Below are 7,622 nucleotides of genomic sequence, written 5' to 3' on the forward strand. Positions count from 1 at the left end.
TTCATAGACATATCATATGCACTTATTTGGTTATATATATAATTGAGTTTTTAAAAAATGTGGTTAACAGTTTTGGCTGTTTAATTGGATTACTTAATCCAGTTATAATTAATATAATTTGTGGTATTTTTCCATCTATACTTACTACATAATTGTTTTTCCATTTGTTCGGAAAGTTATGATCTTCTTTTGGATTATTAAAATGCTTATGATTTTTTACAAAATATTTCCTTCAATTAATAGTTATTCTTTTAATGGTATCCAAGAAATTACAGCATGCATTCTTTTTTGTACTGGGGATCAAACTCAAGACCTTATGCTTGCGAAGCAGGCGTGGTGCCACTGAACTAAATCCCGAGTCCACAGCATGCATGTTTTATCTTTAAGAATATAATAAAATTATTAATATTTCTACTTTATGACATTATGCTCACAAACTTGGAACTCCTTATATCTCTGCCTTTTATGTTATTGTTATTGTGAATTTAAATTTCAAATATATTTTAAATCCTTTAAGGAACTACTATATAATCAATATTTATTTATATTTACTCTTCTGTCACTTTTTCTTCCTTCCTCCAGTTTTTAAATCATTACATTTTTTGGTGCAGTTTAGATATACATAATGATCACATTCATTGTATGGAATTTGTACCTGTACATGATATATCTTGATTCTTATTTTTTCCCATTACCCTCCCTTCTCTTCAACCCCTCTTCCCCTTCTTATTTGCAAGAACTTTGTTTCCATTTTATTTCTCTTTTCTCATGTTTTTCTTTTCCCTTCCTTTCCCTCTCCCCCTCCCTTGTGCCCCTTCCCATTTGAATATTTTCTTCCTATTTCACAATACCTGTTATACATTTTGGTCTTTATTTACACTGTCAGTTTCTAACACCAGAGAAACAATATGATATTTACATATGCATGTATGATTTACTTCACTTAAGAGTATGGCCTCTAGGTTCATTCATTTAGCTACAAATGTCTCAAGTTTATCCTTGTTAATGCTGAGCAGTACTCTACTGTATAAAAAAAACACATCTTCTTTATCCATTCATCAGATGATAGGCATTTGGGCTGTTTCCAAGATTTAGGTATTACAAACTGTGCTGCTATAAACATGGGTGTGCATATACACTGTGGTATGATGCTTTTTTTTTTTTTGGTACTGGGGAATCGAACTCAGGACCTTGCACTTGCAAGGAAGGCACAGTGCCGCTGAGGTAAATCCCTGGCCCAGATGATTTTAATTCTCTTGGGAAAATACCCAGAAAGGAAATAGCTGAGTCAAATGGGATCTCTAATCCTAATTTTTTGAGGAATCTCCACACTGATTTCCACAGTAGTTGCACTAGTCTGTACTCCCACCAACAGTGGAGATTAGGTCTTTTAACTGGGGGGGAGGTTGATTTTTTTCAGTTCTTTATATATTCTAGATATCAGCCTTTTGTCTGAGGAACACCTGGCAAAAAAATTTTTCCACTCTTTTGGTTGTCTCTTTACTCTGTTGATTTCTTTTGCTTTGCAAAAGCTTTTTAGTAAGATAAGATCTCAGTTTTTGATTCATTGTAATATATCCCATATGAACAGGGTTTTGTTCAGTAAGTCTTTACTCACACCTATGTCTTCAAATGTTCCACGTATTCTCTTTCCCAGCAAATTTAGTGTTTTAAAAAAAATTTAGATCTTCGATCCATTTTGATTTTAGTTTAATGCATGGTGAGAGACATAGGTCTAGTTTTAGCCTTTAGCATGTGGAAAGCCAGTTTTTCCAGCATCATTCATTAAAGAGGCTATCTTTTTTCCAGTGAAGGTGTTTGGCCCCTTTGTCAAAGATATGTTTGCTGAGTGTGTTTGGAATTGTTTCTGCATCTTCTATTCTGTTCTACTGATGCTTGGGTCTGTTTCCCCCCCCGCCCCCCCAGTACCATGCTGGTTTTATCACACTAGCTCCGTAGTGTAATTTCAAGTTAGGGATTGTGATGCACCCTGTCTTGCCTTTGCTGCCCAGATTTGTTTTTGCTATTCTAGGTCTCTTCTGGTTCCAAATGAATTTTAGGAATGTTTCCTCCAGTTCTGTGAGAACTGTTGAGTTCTGTTAGTATTTTGATTGGGATTGCATTAAATATGTATATCAATTTTGAAAGTATGGCCATTTTCACTATGTTTGTTCTTTCCACCCACAAACAAGGGATATCTTTCCATTTTCTGATATTCTCTTTTATCTTTTTCAGAGTACTGCAGTTTTTAATGTAAAGATCTTGTTTCCTTTGTTAGATTCCTAAGAATTTCATTTTTTGATGCTATTGTGAAAGGTGTAGTTTTCCTAATTTTTCTTTCAGTAAGTTTATTATTTGTGTACAGGAATGATATTGATTTTTGAGTGTTGACTTTCCAGCTATGTGACTGAATTTGGTGATTAAATCTAGAAGTCTTTTGGTGGAGTTTTTGGGGTCTTCTAGGTAGAACATCATGTCATCTACAAATGATAGTTTAACTTCTTCTTTCCTATATTTATTATTTTTATTTCTTTCTCTTGTCTAACTGCTCTGGCCAATGTTTCCAGAACTATATTGAATAGGAGTGTTGATAGTGGGCATCCTTGTCTTGTTCCTGATTTTAGAGTGAAAGCTTTCAGTTTTTCTCAATTTACTGTGTTGTTGGCTGTTGATTGCATAGACGGCTTTTATCAGGTTGAGATAAAGACCATCTGTTCCTAATTTCTTAGGTTTTTAAAATCAATTTTATTAGTACATTTAAGGTATACAATTTAAGGTATACATTTAAGATATGACATTCATCATTGGAAATTTGGACCTTTACATAATCCATCTTGGTTCTTATTTTTTCCCCATTCCCCTGACCTCCCTTCAACCCCTCCACCCCTCCTTATCTACAAAGGCTTTGTTTCCATTTTTTTCTTTTTCTCATATTACTTCCATTCCCTTCTTTCTTTTTCCTCTCCCCCTTCCCCTCCCCTTTGTACCTTTTCTTCCTATTTCACATTATCCAGTATATTTTTTAGTCCTTATTTACACTTTTAGCTTCTCACACTAGAGAAACTATTTGGTATTTACATGTGTGTCCTATTTATTTCACTTAAGAGTATCACCCGAATGTGCATCCATTTAGCTATAAATGTCTCTAGTTTCTCATTCTTTATAGCTGAGTAATACTCCATTTTATAAAAAATCCACATTTTCTTTATCCAGTCTCCAGTTGAAGGGCAATTGGGTTGCTTCCAAGTTTTAGCTATCATCAATTGTGCTGCTATGAATATGGGTGCACATATATTACTGTGGTATGATTCTTTTAATTCTTTGGGGAAGATACCCAGCAGGGGAATAGCTGGGTCAAATGAGACTTCCAATCCTAGTTCTTTCAGGTATCTCCATACTGATTTCCACAGTGGTTGTGTTCCAGAAATCGCAGAAAGAAATACACGGAGACACAGAATTCAGGTAAAATAATAAAAGTTTACTTCCTAGTAGGCAGGACTAAAAGAAAATTGTCTGGTCAGTCTATGCCAATATTTGTTCTGGTTCCCATTTTATACCCTTTTTGGTCATTGTCTCATCCCTAGTGGTCTTTGTTGGGTAAGTAAAAATTCCAGTTCCCATTTAATGGTTAAGCACATGTGGTTTCTGTTAATGGTTACAGCCATAAACACATGACAGTTAAAACACGTATAATACAAATTTGCCCAAGCATCACAACTTTGTTTTTCAGAGTTAAGATGTTATCTATAGTAAAGCTACAGGTCAAAGATAACCATCACGTAAAACAACAAGAGTGGCAGGGAAAAGGAAATCTTAAAGGGATATATTACCTATTTTGCTTCTACAATTACTTTAATATTTAATCTACTAAGCTGTCTAAAACTTTTCCCCATCATTCCTCCCTCTGTTTACTTCAGGATAATTCTTTTATCCATTATATGTTCTATCTAGTTTATCTACATTACTTAGCACTAGCATTTGGTAGTGTTGAGCGGCAGCAATGCGTTGCTGTATAAATTTGGAAATCCACTGAATGACACAAGGACCAAACATTAATATTAATATTATAACAAGAAGGGGACTCAGAAGAGGTCCTATCCAAGTTTTCCATCCTGCCAAAGTAAAATTAATTGCATAGGATGGCTCTCCTGTACCAAATTTATTATCAAGGTCTTTGATCCAATCTTTCAGTTTGTCTAGCTATTCTTGTATTACGCCAGATTTATTAGCATAATAACAACACTCTTCACCCAGAAATAAGCAAGTTCCTCCTTTCTGAGCTGTTAGCAAATCAGGAGCACGCCTATTCTGTAATACAATATAGTTTTGGGGGGGGGTACTGGGGATCGAACTCGGGTCCTTGCACTTGCGCAGCAGGCAGCAAAACCACTGAGGTAAATCCCTGGCCCCTGTAATACAATATTGGCAAGTGAATCTAGTTGGGTTTCTAAAGCCTGAATTGCATCTCGAATTTCCTCAATATCTTTTCTAATTTCTTGTCCTAATGAAATATATTGTTTTTGTCCTAAGCAAATGGCAGTCGCTCCTAGAGTGAGACTCCTTGTGATTGCTAGGCCAGCTAGGATGGGCATCACTACTGGGTCCCTTTCTGTTCGAATTAAATGCATTGGACAGGTAATTTGTAAGGGTACCCTCTTCATGGTGGTTGGGGTGTAAACAGATAAATTTGGGATTAAAATTCCAAAAGCACACATTGTGGTAGTTCTGCCCGAGATCACTTTGTATACTCCATCTCCAAAATTAAAAAGGTCCCATTAGGTGCTAAATAACTGTTTTCTGCCTTTAACAAGACTAGATTTGTACAAGTGTTGTTTATCCCATTGTCCCTTTGTCCCCCAAGGAAACATGTAACATTTCCAAAAACCCTGGAGGGGTATTTCAGAAGTGAATGCATAGCCACTTTGGTGGTATTGAGGGTTAGATTGGTATAAATTCCTATGGCCTTATAAGTCATCATATTTAAAGGGGCACATAACAACAGTCCAATGCCAATTTTTCATCCACCTGCATGAGTAGTGTAGGGGTGCTATTAAATCCACCATAGCCATGTAAGTATAATTTCGGGGGTGTCCCTTCAATATAGCTTGAATTTCTTGGAGAGCAGGGGGGTTTCCTATTTCAGGAGAAACAGTTTTCCATATCTTTTTAATTAGTAACGTCCACTGTTTTATCTTTTGGGGTCCATGCCTAGCAGTGGATTGATATCCTATATAAATTTGATACATTACTCCTTGTAGCCAAATAGGGTCCCATGGGGCTGGCATATACACAGATATAGAATTACATTGACCTTTTTCACAACTGTCACAATTGCCAGTGGCTTGTCCTACAAGGGAGCTGTTGACTCAAACTTTTATTTCTCTTTGCAGTATAATTTCTCATTAGAATAGCCCCCACAGTCAGAAGCTACCTCAGATCCCTCATAATGTTCTTTTGGGCAGGTATCAAAGAACATTGTAAATGGATAGCCTTCTGGTTCCCATTTTACCATTTTAAAAGTTACATATTGTTCATCAAACTTTTCATCACTAGGCTTAAACACTCACAGTTCAAAAACAAAGAATCTTAGAGCACTGGTGATCTGGCAGAGCACCATAATCCATATTGTCTTTGTTGGTGCTCCTGTTCTTCAGCCATGCATCGACTCACCAGCCTCCAGAGTGGTGAGAGCAGGGCTTTGAGTGCATTGTCTTTCTTGGCTTTCAGCGTCGGCCTCGGTGTGGGATTTCTTACTCAGGAGTGGTGAATTCACGGTTGGATCTTGGTGACTTTAACAGCTGTGGAAGTAACCATAAGCATAACATACGTTCCTTCCCATATAGATTGTAGGGGTGTCTTTTTCCAGTTCTTCCTCTGATTTCACATGTCCTTTCATAACAAAAGTGGTGCTTTTCACTCAAAGGGGTGACTGGAGTTGCCACTACTGAGTGCTCTGTTTCACTGTCTACCATGAAGGACATATTTTGGCCCCCAATCATTATACTGATCATGGGCTCACGGGGACCTAATTGCATTGAGCCCGGTCTGTGTCAGTCACTATCTTCCATCACAGGCAACAGCATACCAGTATCTTTTCTTTCCTTTAATTTCTGCTTTTTCTTTTCTTTGAGCTTTGGGGACTTCTTCTTATAATGTCCTTTCTCTGTGCAGTATGCACATTGGTCAAAATCTAAGTCTTCATATTTGAAGCCTTTCTTTTGCTTTCCTTCTGATTTCATTCCCTGTATTTCTTCTTTCTCTATCTTAGCTACCACAGCCACTGCTATGTATTTGGCCCGCCTCTTATCTCATTCATCTTCCCTTTTAACTCATTCCTTCTCTCGCACTAACTCTCTGTTCACATACACTTTCCTGGCTAATTGCAACAATTGTGTTATATTCATCCCCTCCCAAGTTTCTTGCTTTTGAATTTTCCTTCGAATATCTTGAGCTGACTTGTCACAAAAGTCGTATTGATTTTTTTTTTTAGTTCTTTTATTGGTACATTTTAGGTATACAATTCGTTTACATTTATCATTGGGTGTTTGTACCTGTACATGATATATCTTGGTTCTTATTTTTTGTTCCCCATTACCTGTGCACCCTTCACCCCCTCCACCCTTCCCTATTTACATAGATTTCATTTCCATTTTTTTCTTTTCTCATAGTTTTTCCTTTCCCTCTTTTCCTTTCTCCTTCCCTTCACTCCTTCATCTTTGGACCTTTTTTCCTATTTCAAATTATCAATTATTCATTTTAATCATTTTAACCCTTGTTTACACAATCAGTTTCTCACAGTAGTGAAACTATTCAGTATTTACACATGTGTGTCCCATTTATTTCACTTAAGAGCATGGCCTCGATATGCATCCATTTAGCTATAAATGACTCTAGTTTTTTGTTCTTTATGAGTGAGTAGTACTGCATTTTATTAAAAAACCCACATCTTCTTTATCCAGTTTCCAGTTGATGGGCACTTGGGCTGCTTCCAATCTTTAGCTATTACAAACTGTGCCGCTATGAACATGGGAGCACATATATCACTGTGGTATGATTCTTTTAATTCTTCTGGGAAGATCCCCAGCAGGGGAATAGCTGGGTCAAATGGTATCTCTAGTCCTAGTTCTTTGAGGTATCTCCATACTGACTTCCACAGTGGTTGCACCAGTCTGCACTCCCACCAACAGTGGAGAAGGGTTCCTTTCTCCCCACAACCCCAACAACATTTATTATTTGTTGATTTCTTGATAGCAGCCATTCTTTGTGGGGTGAAGTGGAATCTCAGTGTTGTTTTCATCTGCATCTCTCGAATGACGAGTGATGTTGAACATTTTTTCATATATTTGTTTGCTACTTTTACTTCCTTGTCTAAGAAATGTCTGTTTATTTCAGATGCCCATTTTTGAATTGGGTCTTTGAATTTGAGGGGTCTGATTTTTTTCAATTCTTTATATATTCTAGATAGTAGTCCTTTGTCTGAGGTACAGCTGCTAAAATTTTTTTCTCACATTTTAGGTTGTCAGCTCTGTTGGTGGTTTCTTTTGCAGTGCAGAAGCTTTTTAATAAGATGAGATCCCAGTTATTGATTCTTTGTGCTAGTTCCTGTGCTGCTGAGGTTTTGT

Source organism: Heterocephalus glaber, unplaced genomic scaffold (assembly GCF_053883595.1).
Source record: "Heterocephalus glaber isolate CG9 unplaced genomic scaffold, H.glaber_assembly_v1.0 deba00001463, whole genome shotgun sequence".
Taxonomy (NCBI): Eukaryota; Metazoa; Chordata; class Mammalia; order Rodentia; family Bathyergidae; genus Heterocephalus; species Heterocephalus glaber.